This window comes from Triturus cristatus, chromosome 10, assembly GCF_964204655.1.
Source record: "Triturus cristatus chromosome 10, aTriCri1.1, whole genome shotgun sequence".
Lineage (NCBI taxonomy): Eukaryota > Metazoa > Chordata > Amphibia > Caudata > Salamandridae > Triturus > Triturus cristatus.
This window is the reverse complement of record NC_140593.1, coordinates 103,082,383-103,096,425: the sequence shown is the minus strand read 5'-3', so window position 1 is coordinate 103,096,425 and position 14,043 is coordinate 103,082,383. Positions and strand designations below refer to the sequence as shown.

At 45.5% G+C, this 14,043-nt stretch overlaps 1 protein-coding gene across 2 annotated transcripts in view; it reads left to right on the top strand.

Moving 5' to 3' along the window:
- Positions 1 to 14,043, top strand: part of NEK10 (NIMA related kinase 10) — a 1,348,206-nt gene that overhangs the window by 235,904 nt on the left and 1,098,259 nt on the right. The window lies entirely within an intron of this gene.

Below are 14,043 nucleotides of genomic sequence, written 5' to 3'. Positions count from 1 at the left end.
TTATGAGGAAGAGGAGACAAGAGTAATATGCTGGCTGAAAAAAAATAGACATTAAACCATTCTAATTCTTTTAACTACGCGGTGAATTGACTTGCGCCTTGCATTTCATGAATACTCTAAAGAAAGTTTTCAAAAATAACCCTAAAGAAAATCACCCTCCCGGCTGTAGAGCAAAAGCTCCAGCTTGGAAGAATTTAAATGCCTAAAAAACAGCTGTGGAGGTGATGATTTCGGGGTCACCCCAACCTTTGGTGTGGGGGCCCAGAAAATGATCGGAAAAATAAAGCATGTCGTGCTGAACAGTTTGGTGGTGGTCCGTTCATCCTAGGACCACCACAGGCGAAAGATATGACCAACATGATTTTTTTTAGACCAAAGGCCCTGCAAAGCGTTATGAGGCGGGTCTCAGTGGTTCAGTGAATTTTATAGCAGCTGCTCACCCGCTGTGCCAGGGAGAGCCGTGAAGAGTTTCCTCCCCCCCCCCCCCCCCCCCCATTTTGCTAAATAAGTACACCAGTTGGCTGGTGTACTTATTTGACATACTTCAAGACTTGTATAAACATTACCTATTATATGAAACTACTGGTGTGGACCTTTGTAATTCCTTCCAATTCAAGTACTACATTTGTGCATTGACACTCTAAACCATCATCCTTGAACGTGTGCCCAGGACTTGGTCTTAATTTGCTGTGTGGGTCCGTACTCCTATATGCAGGGGTTAGCCGGGTTTTTTCCCTGACCTAGCAGCACCGTAACCATATATTCTTTCTCACACTCCTCCGTTAACTAGCCTGAGCGCCATTCTTCCTGCCTATCCAAAACCCATCGCAGAACCTAAAATCCTTGCACCCTGTGGCAGGCACCTCAGGGATGTTTAAAAATGTCAGCCTGCCGCACAAGCTCCCATTGAAAAATGGACGTTTGCAACCGCACCATGTACGGTCACATCCTAATGGGGTTGTGGGAACCGCTGACCTATGGTCGGGTGGTTCCTTCCCCAAAACAGTGTCGGTCGGAATCAACTCTGACCAACATTGTAATTAGGCCATGTGTGATTTACCCAGAATCACAAGGACGTTGAGCCGATGCTGCGACTCGGACCTGGTTCCTGGGCTCCAAATGTCGGCAATGTTGATTGCTATGCCACATCCTTTCCCCTATAAAGCGTATGAAAAAAACAAATCCTGAGAAATGTTATGAAAAGAAGCAAATAAAGAGCATGCCAAGAGGTATATGTTGCCACAGCATTTCCTTGTGTGTTTGTCTATTGATGAATCATGTCGCATTAGTCAGAGCGTAACAGTTCATGATTGATGCCACCCAACATACATTGTTCATGGAACTTCATTTGCTTGAATTTCTGCAGAGAAGGGGAGCAAACATTTTTAGTAGCCGCACTCAGTTGTAGAGGCCGCACAGAGTGCAAAAACACAACCACGCCAGTATTGAATATCGGAGTATCAAAGCAGACATGTCTCATCATACCATCTACAACATGTTGTACAATGTCGGCGTTATAATTGAATTGTTTTGCTTTGTGCAAATTTTCATAGTAAACAGTTTCAATATGTATGCACGGTGTCACAGAAAAAGTTGTAAATAAGTCCACTCTTGACAATATGAGCAGCCCTGCACATAATAAAGTGAAAGGGACAGTGTGAAAGCAATCCGGGTGGTGCATGAGTGAAGCACCGCTGCATACGGAGTGGTGGTCTTGAATGAAAACAAATAGGCTAAACAAAGTAGACGGAGTGAAGCCCTCCTTTAAGAATTAACAAAAGATGCTTCGGAGGTTTAACAAGAGATGCAGCGCCGAAGCTGCATACTTGAAAATAAAGTGTGGCATGCCGCGCTGCAACAATTACAAATATAGATAAAGCGTGGCATGCCGCGCTGCAACAATTACAAATATAGATAAAGCATGGCATGCTGTGCTGCAACAATTATAACAAAACCACAAACAACTTAGACCCTCATACACAATGCCATCATTCATGTTAAAAAGAGTTCTCCCAACTAGTACAAAAGCAATAAAAGTGTAAGGAAACTGTTCTTGGTGCTTCTGAAGTAAAAACGGAAGTGACGTATCAGCTGCAGAACCAATTAGGAAGCAGCAAAGAAGACTGACAATACAGCACATCTTGCAGACAGTGCATGTGTGCTGCCAGGCTCAACCTAAAAATAACTAGAGTCTGAAGAAGGGAGATATAGTCTCTCTTTTCCTGGAGTCATCACTTCTCGTGGTTGTGTAGACAAAAGGATTACCTCCTCGTCAACGCCGTCAGGGCAGTCCCGCGAAAAGAAGTAAGCAATGACCATCCCCCAAAAAATAATTCTTGGGTAACAACACTGAATAGATTGGGGAAAGTAAAACCCATCACCGCATTGTGAACCACGTGAGCTTTTCAAGACACCACACTGTCGTCACACTAGTGATCTGATCTCTGGCACCTCAACTTGTGCTCAGTGGCCTTCCTCAACTGTGTTCTCACAGTGGTCAATTTTTTCCCCAGCCCATCACCAATTTAGAAAGGCAAAATGGCTAGTTGGTACTTGCCTATGGCCACAGTCCTCCTGGACAGTGGTGTAGGGGGTCACACCGTTCTCTTCCTTCTCTGGACTGCAGGACTGTAACGAGTGGTGGGGCTTGTGATCCACTTTTTAGCTCACTGTTGCTCCTCTCTCCATCCCGTTCTCACTCTCCGTGTCAGTCTTGCTCTCCGTCTCCTCGTGCTCGCCCTGCTCAATTTACTTCTCCGGTTGTCTACGCGTCTCCGTCTTCCACCCGTTTTCTCGCTGCGCCGTCTTTACTATTCTCCCCCTTCTCCTCGTGTTCTGGCATTTCAATGTCGACAGTGTTAGAGAACAGACTGCTGCCATTATTCCCATCCTGGAGAAATATGGCAGCCATCTTGGATTCACCTGCTTTAGAAGTCGCACTATCACAGATGCCTCATCCCAAAAATGAATCAAAGCTGTTCTTTTCCAATGTTGGTGGCATGGGTTAGGACGCTGCCCCTGAATTTAGCATTCAGTTCTACACTTTAGTGTGTGCCCCCATCTTTATTGACCTGCCACTTAGAATTAAGGCCACCATTTTTTTAAATCATAACATAAACATAACAAAATGACAACACTATTTTTGCAGTTGAGTGAATTGTAATATCCTTATCTCTAGAGATAACCCAGTCTAACGTTGACCCTTTCGAGTGTGTTGGCACTGTGCAGGCTTGGGTAAGGTTTAGGTCTGCTAAGAAATCTTTGAGTACGTTGACCTGTTTGTCATTACTATCATCCCAATGTAAATTAAAATCACCTGGGAATATACATTAGTGTGAATGTTAGAATTAGCCGTGATGATCTCCATTAACTGGTCTATGAAAGGGGCATTGTTACATGGTGGATGGTAGAACGCATGCAATTTGCACCTTTGATTATCTGCAGTTCTTATAGCAAGACCGAGGTATTCACAGGACTCAAGGGGGACGGACTGTAGCTGGGTTACAGAGAGATCAGAGTGGTGTATGCAAGCGATACTTCCTCCTGTTTTATTTAGTCTGTCGAGCCTCACAATGTTATATTTGGAAGGACCAGTAGATCCATGTAAGGGGAAGAGGACTCAATGAGCCATGATTCGGTTAAGATTGTCACGTCGATTGCCTGACTAATGATGACGGCAGCAATGCCTGAGGCATGTTTTACTGTTGAACGACAGTTGAGCAGTTGTCATAGAAGTGGTTTCCCTGAGTTACCAGCGTTTATCTCTTGATTACTGGTGGATAACTGTACTTGTTTTAGATTATTAAGATTGAGTTTTCTGTTATTAGGCGAGGAAGTTTTATTTGTATTGATCGGGACTGATCGAATTTCCTCACCTCTGCTAATGGATGTAGATTCATAGGAAAGGAGTAGAACATGGGTTTCCTCGTCCGATATATATTAAAGATTTTTGTAGGGCCGATTTTGGCTATCCATTTACGCTTTCCTTGAAGTTCATGCACTGATTCTTGAATGAGCTTGTCATTGGAGTGAGTACTTACGGTGATTTCTAATATTTTCATCATTACTTGTAGTGCATTTAGAATGTCCTGTGACATACGGCCAGCTTGTATTTTGAGAGTTTCGATTTCTCTTTGTGGAGGAGGAAAAATACTAGAAGTGAGCACATGCTTATTTTGTATTTTCCTTGAGGGACTAATGTCCTGGAGGTTCAGACCATTGTCTTTTCCATTGTTCCTATTTTTCTCATTAGGTATTGTGCTTGGGCCTTCCCTGAGGATGATATGCAAAGGGCTCAGTTTGTCCTGTGATCTTATTTTCGATCTAGGAGGATATGAATTTCGTAAGGAAGCAAATGCTATTGGTACTGTCATAGTGAGGAGTTTGGCAGGAGGGTTAATCTCCCTATCCTTTATTATTGCTGGAAGGGGGCTCCCACTAAGTGGCCTATGTGTGGGAGTAATCATATCCTGGGGAAGAGGTACGGACCTTTCCTGATGTAATAGCATAGGGACTATATTAGCAAATTGTAGTGATTCGTCTTCTAGACCTGTGAAGCTAATGTCAAGGGTGTCATTGGACCTAGTAATCTACAGATTACCATGAGCAAAGGTGAGCACCTTTAAACTGATTCTTGGTTTAACTGGAAGCCAGCTGGGCTGACCTGGGATATAACTTCAGCACTGAGTACAGTTTTAATCATTCCATAGTGCACTGTGCAACTGAGCGTACACAGAGCATCCAACCCTCTTTCAAGAGGTGTGAGGGTTCTCACCCAAACATCTTTTTAAAGAGTTCCAAGCAGGGTATTTTAGAGCACGTTTTTCCAAATATTTTGCCTGAAAATCCAAATACCGGGCTCATCTGAGGCAGAGGTAGACAAACATGCTGCCCCCCTCCCCCAATGAAATTATTGCCGGGTAAAAATTGAGAAATGTTTGTTCTGTAGGAGGGGCAGTGCCTATATAAATAAATTCTAATATATAATCATATGCTGCAAATAGTAGCACCAGTTCAACATTTTCTCTCGGAAAGTTATGTCCATCCTTGTTTCTGTGAAAGCTCAGAGTCTATCAGAAGTATCCGTGCTGCTGTTAATATGACATGACTGTTGCTGCTTCCAGGAGCGTCAGTCAGGGATGCCACGTATGACAGCCAGATCAGGATTAGCACAAAAAGGGTCTTTGACAGGGGAGTGTTCACTGCCTCAGGGGGCTCTCAAGCTGCCAGGTCTGATGCAGGATACTGATTATATGCATGCTCAGATGTCAGATGATAGATTCTCCTTTATGCTGCAGGTTCTGCGATGGTGCCAGTGCCCTCATTGCCTCGATCTAAAAAACAGATCCCTTTGAAGGGGGCACCCCACTGCAACCCCAGCTGCAGCCTCTGATCCAGCGATGAAAGCCTGACCCCCCAACCTCCAGAAGTACAGGGCGGAACCATAGGACACTGGGTTCACTACTTTGTAACATTAACATCTGGAGCACCTTTCAAGTCTACCCAGAATTCCTGATTTTTGGCTGCTATTCCAGCACCGAAATCCGCTAATGCAAGCTTTTGCCCCAGAATACGAATAAGGGCATGGCCCTGAGATCCTGCATCCTTTACTGTGCCTGTTCCCTGATTCTGGAGAGGACACCACTGACATTCCCCGCCTGCTCTGAGTAGGCAGAAAGTGTGAGTGGGAGGGCTGGTTACAGGGGTTCTAGGAAGGCTTGTGCGCATACGGGGTGGCTGAAGCACTATATGCTTCCCTGCCCTCCGGTTCTTGCAGGGGTTGGGTGGGCCATGTGCTGTTCCTGCTCTCACAGCATCAGAGTGGTCTGGTATCTCTGGACATCATTAGGCATGGACAAGCTCGGGCCAGGCCCGGGGCACCAATCTTCAGAGGGGCGAAAAGAACAGTCTGCATAAAAGTCCTGCAAACAGCAACACCCCTCTACCTTAGCTTCCGTTTAAAATGCTTCTAATTGTTTTTAACGTGCTGCATTTACTGTTTTTAGCAATCATTCACCCCCTATCTTGCCCTCCCATCTACCCCTCATCCCCTGCTGCCACACATTAATACCCCCCCCCCCAAGTCCTAAAATAAAGAAGTGGGGGGACTCACCAAGTTAGGCAGAATGGGTGTGACATCACTGAACATCACAGAAAGTGACATCATGGCCTGTGACATCGCATGTGACATAGCAGGAGGTGGATCACAACCCATGACCCCACAGAAAGTGACATTAGGTCTTAAGAGCTCACATATGTTTATCAGGTCTAGCATGAGTTCAATTGAGCGCATTACAATATTTAACAAAGTAGATTTTGCATTGGGGTTGTGCCAACATATTGATGCACTTGCCACAAAGAAATTGGCAACAACAAGAAATGTGGCAGTACACATGTTCTGCTTAACTGCTTACAATGTATGTATTTTAAAATATCTTACAGGTTTAAGGCACCTGCTGCAGAGATCTGTGTGTGCCAGCTAAATCTCAGGGAATAATATTAATGGTAACATAATTCTGGAGGATAACACATTTGCTGGAGAGATCCTTGTTTTGCATCGTCCCAGTTTTCAATCAAAGTAGCATAGAGGGTTAATATGTCTCCTGCAGAGCACAGTATGTAACACGCAGATGATAGATTTTTATTTTATGTAAATGGGTAAGTGGGGAACTCCTTTTAAGGCAGAGATCCTCTTGTTACTTGCAGTTCATAAATTGTGATCCTTCTAATAGAACAGGTGAGGTATGAAGGACGTGTGGCTCCTACACCTTGTAACCCTCATTGTCATATGTAACACTTCCTTTATATTGATGAACACACATATGATTTATTGTCTGTGTATAATATGTACCTGTGATGATAGCGCTCTGACGCCCTGCATTGGGGTGAGTAGTGCTTAAGTCCTATTAGAGAAATGAAACAAAATAGTGGTATTTCTATTATTTGTGTAAATACCGGGGTGATCAACGCATCTGGCATTCTTACGTGCATGCATATATAGCTCTTATTTACAGGGACTGAACAAGGCCAAGTGCATGCCTCTCTTAAGTACCTGTAAAGTGACAAGATGTGAGCCTCCCCTCCATTGCATCCAGGTGTGAGGCTCCAGATAGCTCCCAGCCAGGATACTCCAACCGAAAGAGGCCAAATGCCCTTTAACTCAGGCTTTTGTTATGGGTGAAGCTGGAATCTGAGAAGCTCCTTCCCCATCTGCACTTTTGATGCTCGGAACAAAAGCAGACAACGTGCAGGCGCTGCTGAAAGGGTCTCGGTGTCAGAAAATTACACCGGGAGGAGTTCAGCATATTTCTGTGAATTTCTGGAAAGGAATGTGGGATTAGGCTGAAAGTGGCCAGCTTTGCAGCAGGGTAAACGGCGGTCTCTACCCTCTGACAATAGTGCCAGGGTCTACCCTCGACTCTGGCCGTGCCCCTCACCTCCAAGCGAACTTTGAACCAGCCAGGCAGAGCTAAGGTGATTCAGGTGAGCTGGGGGAGGTGCTGAGATGTGTTTTCAGAGGCAAGTTGCTGGTTCGATGTAGATACCCAGGGACTAACCTGTGAAAGGGGGCCGCCCACGGCCTCACTTTATTCACCAGCAGTGAGGGCGGTAATGTCTCTCTGCACAGGGCGCTATTGGAGCAGAAGCCGGCTCTGTCTCTGCCTTGAAGTATCAGATTGCGGATCCGGTAATTCTGGGCCTGGAGAAACTCAGAATTGCGGTGGCAGAATTCCTCCCAATTTCACCCAATTCACTCAACCCCATATCAATGAGGGATTATGAGGCCTTACTGGAAAACAGGATGTTTCTGCGAGTGAAGATTCTCCCTGCCAGCCCTTCAAAGTAGAACTGAGGAGCTCGGGCGTTTTCTCAAAGTTTGGTTTAAAACGTGGACTGGGGAGTTTCTTTCGCATTTTGGAGCAAAGATCGACTGTATCAGGCAGAGGTCGAAGTGGGCGAGATCTGAGGGGAACGATGTGCCCAAACTTTTCGAATGTAACAAAAACCGTTCCCTCTGAAGGGTATATTCCTGCAGTTGAGATGCCTTGGCTGAAGGGGGCGCCAAAGGAGGAACTGGCAGGGAAAGAAGAAACAAGAACCAGCAAGTCTTCTTACCAGGGTGCCCGCTCCCTGAAGAAGTGTAATTGTGTGCAGTTTATTAGTTTGAAAATATAAGGGCTGCTTGGGAAAATTGGCATCAATTAATGGAATCACGCGAAGCTTCATGATGACAAAGATTTATTCTTTTTGATACATAATGTAACATGTTAGCAGGCGAGTTTTGGAAGGTCTGCTTTTAATGTACACTCACATTTTTTTTTACACTTGATACAGTCTGAGTGCGTATTACTAAAAGCTGTATTTTGATAGCACTTTAAAAAAATCTTAAACCTAAATCTTTTTGCAGATTTTGAGGCAGCCTAGCTTACACCGTGCAGCACATGTTTAAAATAATCACATACATATTCTCAGTACCTTTAGTCAGAGGCTGGGAACTCGTAGCACTAAAAATGCACAAGTTCAGCCTTCAATTCTATGGCTTGTGTTTATTTTTCATTTAAGGTGTGTGCATCATTCTATATGTAATTACTGGACATTGAAAGATCAACACTATAGTTAAAGAACATTTTTTTCTTTTTACCATTGTCTTTGACCCTGCCCCCAAACTCACTGACCCCACCCCATTGCACTTAGAATCACAGTTTCCATACATCACCCACTTCTATAAGGTAAAGACTCTGCATCAAAGAAGTCTCCCCGAGAGTCATAAATGTAGAATAGTTCCGCCTGCATTCAGGGACCCCAGGATACTTTTGATGACAATCCTCTGAAGTTGGAGGTAGACCCGCCACTAGTGAATATTGCAGTAACACCTCCAAAAGTCCTTGACAGGCCAGCTTTAACTGTGTTTTTCTGTAGAAAACTACAGTGTTGTAAATAACATAAAAACCACTTCGCAGAGTTTGATGTATGTGCTTTATAGTGAAAGATCTGCTGTTACTGTGAAGTAGAAACATGATGAGAAAGAGGTGCCTGTCAGGTCAACATTGCATCATCTGCACTCACCATCTACGGTATCTATAGGAGAGCCAGCAGCTTTCAGTCCCAGCATGCACTGTACTGGCACGTTGCCCCACAACCTCAATTCTTTTTTTCCTGGTTTGTGCTGAAGGGATGGCAGGATACTTCAGGGGTTTTCAATCTCATTTTTTCAGAAGATTTTCCTTCAGAAAATTATTTTTTCAACATTCACTTGGCATCCTTTGACAAATGAAAGCTATTTCCTTTGTTCTTTTCAGCTTTCGGAAATGTTCTTCATTAGGCTTCACTTTCTGTGAAGTGCACCAAATGCGGGAGAAAGAAAGACGAGTCTGGACCCATGACCTGTGTGGTGTGTCTGCCAGCTTCTCATACTGTCAAAGCCTGTCCTGATTTTTTAAAAATGACAGAAGGGGCTCTTAACGATAGAAAATAAATTCACATGAGAGGCAAACTAGAAGATCTCACAGCAGAGTAAGAAAAGCCAAAAGAGTGAAATAAAGATAATGCTTTTCTACTACCTCAGTCTCCTCCTGATAAAAGTCACCCCCAGGGGTAGATACAGAGACCGTATACAACGGAAGCACCACCACCATAGTTTCAGATACTCTTGTACTTCTGGAAGGCACCGGTCTAAGTCAAAGCCATCGGCAACGATGTGTTCACTGTTGAGAGGCTCTGTGGTTCCAGTTGTGTCATCAGCTATAACTCAGGTACCGACCACCTCCATGACACCACTTCCAACAATGTCTAGACAGTTGACATTCAGACAGTTTCCTTTGATGAAACAACTGCAACAACACCAGCTTTTTTACATCACCTCAATGATGATGACGTCACAACTTTAAGACTTTACATCTCAGCAGCAAGAGTCTACAGTCAGGTTGACATTGGTAAGATCAATGTTGGGGCATTCTTCAGGTTCAATAGATAGCCTGTGTTCCACGCATACTGATACAGTGATCAATCAACTCGGATTTGTAGAGCGTGGCTAATCACCCGCAAGGGTATCCAGGCACTAGGTTATTGCAGAGATCCGTCGAAAAGCCAGGTCTAGAGTCCCTTTCTGAATTGAGGGAGAAAGGATGATGTTCAGAGGTGAAGGGGAAGGTTGTTCCAGGACTTGGTAGTGAGGTAAGAGAAGGGGCGTCATCCACAGTAGGGTCTGCGGATGCGGGGAGTGTGAGCAAGGGCAAGAAAGGCAGATTGCAGGTGTCTGGAGGGTTGGTGGAAATGTAGGCAGTGGTTGATGTATGCTGGTCCTTGGTCGTGGAGTGCCTTGTAGGCATGTCGGCCTCTTGAATTGGAGTCTTTTCTGGATGGGGAGCAAATGGAGGTTACTGAGAAGGGGGGAGATGTGGGTCTTTTTGGGGAGGTCGGGATTGTTGGACTTGGCCCTTTTTGCAGGATCATCCCAGAACATTTTGCCTTCCTCCTGTATTTTTTCTGAGCTGTTCTTGGTGGTTTTATTACTCTGGGCACTTCACCGCTGCTGATTAATGCTAAAGTGCATATGCTCTCCCTGTAAATTGTTGTTATAGATTAGTGATTCCATGATTGGCATATTTGATTTACTAGTCAGACCTGTAACTCAAATATTGCTAGTGGGCTGCAGCACTGATTGTGCCACCTACAGAAGCATCTCAATGTAACTCTGGCCTACCATTGCAGGGCCTGTGTGCAATCTGTACTGCCATGTTGACTTGGCAAGTGCACGCACTTGCCAGGCCCTAACCTTCCTTTTTCTTACATATCAGTCACCCCTAAGGTAGGCCCAAGGTACTCCTGTGGGCAGGATGCAGTGTATGTGAAAGGTAGGACAAGCCCTGGTGTGTGTGGCATGTCCTGATAGTGAATTACTGCCAATTTCGTTTTTCACTATTGCACTGTTCCCACAGGACAGAATGGGGAGTTTGCTTATAACATCTGATAAACATAACTACCCCTGGGAACAAGGTAGGAAAATAAAGTTAGTATGTCTGAACTCAGAAGTTAAAATGCATCTTTTTTTTAAAAACTATTTTTATTAAATTTAGGGCATAATAACCTCTCATAATACAGAACCATGCAGTATCAATGGCTGTCCCAGCCTCCCTCTATATTACACGTGTTATTGCCACCAGTTGTACATGTTTTGACAGTATTACAAATCCAGCCATTCTCCCCTCCCCTCCCCCAACTTTATTCCAAATCCACTTCTCCTGTGGGTGCAGGTGGCTCAAAGACATAGCCTCTGTACTTATTCCAGGCTCCCCAAACTTTTCCCCACTTCCCGGGACAACTCCTGTTGATGTACACAGCTTTTTCTGCCACCATCGCTGTATCCATATCATTACACCAGTCCCGAAGCCCAGGCGGGCGGCTGGAGCTCCACAGTCGAGCAATATTACGCTTAGCTAACATGAACCCCAAGGATGCCCAGTCCTGCGCCTGAAGATTCAAGTCATTGGGTTCCCATATATTCAGCAAACATCTTTTTGGTTCCGGTACCAATGACACCCCTACTGCCTGCGATAGAGTTCTTAACACTGCTACCCAGTACGGCATGATTCTCGGGCACTGCCATATAATGTGAAAAAACGTGCCCTCCTCCCCACATTCCCGCAAGCAATATGGATGAGCTGTCATTCCTATTTTATGCAGGGTGAATCTAGTATAATACGTGCGATGAAGTATCTTTAATTGTATTAATCTTAATCTAGAGGGTATCGCAACCTCCCGTGGTGACGAGAGTGCCGTCTGCCAGTCCGTCTCATCGAGATCACCACGGTCTGCAGACCATTTGTGTTTTAATATCTGTGTAGGGTCTGGCAGATTGTTCATTAGTTTACGATATGTAAATTAGGTGGCCCTCTGTGGCATAAGATCAGTCAATAGCCTATCCTCCAGGGGAGAGGCTTCTGGCAGCGTGGTGTATGGTGGTATAGCTGCCTGTAGTGCATGCGTAATATGCAGGTACCGAAATGTTTCAGTGGACGCTAGTTCATATTGTTCCTGTAGTCGTTCGAATGGTATCACCCCACCTTTGACCCATAGGTCCCCCACTGTGGAGATGCCAATTGCGTCCCAACTGCTGAAACCCTTACTATATCTAAGTCTCCCCAACTGACGCGTGTCCCAAAGTGGGGTAAGTTGGGTGATAACGTCCTGCCACCCCAGTGTTTTTGGTGCCGCATGCCATATATTTACTGTTTGTGCCGTTGGTCCAATTAGGGGTTGGGTTCTCTTACGGTTGTACAGGGCCGCCATGACGCCACCCTCTCCCAGCCCATATCTGTCCGCGCGGAATGCTGGGGCTGCCTGTGGGGCGTGGGTCCATTGATTAATTATTTTTAGCTGTGCTGCCCAATAATATAATTGTATGTTTGAAAGTGCTATACTCCCATCGTACCAGCCTTTAACTAATTTTCCCATCGCGATCCGCGCCGGTTTATTCCCCCACAGTAAATTAGAGACCGCAGCCGCTATGGTTTTAAAATAGCGCTGTGGTACCGGGAACGGAGTATTTTCTAGGGCATAAAGAAACCGTGGAAGTGCCATCATTTTAAACAGTGCTGCTTTACCAAGCGGTGTTAAGGGTAAAGTGTGCCAATGTGTTATATCCCGTTTTAAACGTTCCCGGGGGCGCATAAGGTTCCTGGCGAAGAATCGGGCTTCGGCGTCACATAGATACCCAAGTATTTGAAGCCCTCTTCTGTGACTAATAGATCGCAATCCTTAGGGAGCCGCGGTGGCGGGCCCACCAGTATAAATAGGACTGATTTGGACCCGTTAACAGTATAGCCTGATACTTGCCCATATATCTCTAAAACATTAAGTAATACTAAGATGGAATGTCTGGGGGTGGCCAGGTATAACAAGATGTCATCCGCATATAAGGAGATGCGACCCTCCCATCCCGCCGCCCACTTAAGTTCTCGGATTGTTGGCTCCCATCTAATCAGCGCTGCTAATGGTTCCAGCACCAGGGCGAACAACAGTGGGGACAGGGGACAGCCATGGCGGGTACCCCGTCCCAGTGAGAAGTCCTCTGACATGTGACCGTTTACCATAACATGCGCTACGGGTTTTGAGTACAGCAGGCGTACCCACGCACAAAATTTAGGGCCAAAGCCTAGGTGTTTTAGAACCGCGAAGAGAAAGGGCCACTCCACCATATCAAACGCCATACGGGCGTCTAGCGAAAGAATGACCGCTGGTTCTTGTATGTATGGTATACGGGCTATAACTCCTTGTAGGTGCCTCAGGTTAAGGGCCGTGTTGCGTCCTGGCATAAATCCCGATTGATCCGGGTGTATTAGGGTTGCTAAGTGTGGGGTCAGTCGCGTCGCCAGGAGTTTAGCGAGAATTTTCGCCTCCGCATTAAGCAGTGATATTGGCCGGTATGAGGTGCATTCTTCAGGCGGTTTTCCCGGTTTGGGAAACGCCACTATGATGGCTGTTCGCGGGTCTATCAGAAGTTCACCCACTGCCAATCCCTCGAGATACATATTCAGCAATTGGGGCGAGAGTGTATTTGCCATCTTTTTATAGTATTCGATGGGGATGCCGTTGGGTCCGACCACCCTCCCAGAGCGCAGCGACCCGATTGCTAACTGCAGTTCTTCCGCAGTAAGATCTGCCTCCAGCTGTTGGATTGCCTCTGATGTTAATCTGGGCATGTGTATGTCTTGTAGGTAATTTAGTGCCTCGCCCTCCGTAACAGCAGACGAGGACTTGTAAACCTGGGTGAAATATCCGTCCAGTGCATTTACTATTTCTTTGGGGTCAGACACCAGTGTTCCCTCTTGGGTCTTTATCTGCGCTATCCAACTCCGAGCTCGCTCCTTTTTGTCGAGCCAGGCCAGGAGTTTACCCGCTTTATCCCCTATTTCATATATTTTATGTTGTGTCGCCTTTAGCCTAGCTTTCGCCACTGTTTGCAGATGTTCCTTGTATTCTTGCTGCTGTATACGTAGCGAGTTGGACGACTCCACTGTCGGGTTTTGTGCATGTTGTTCCTCA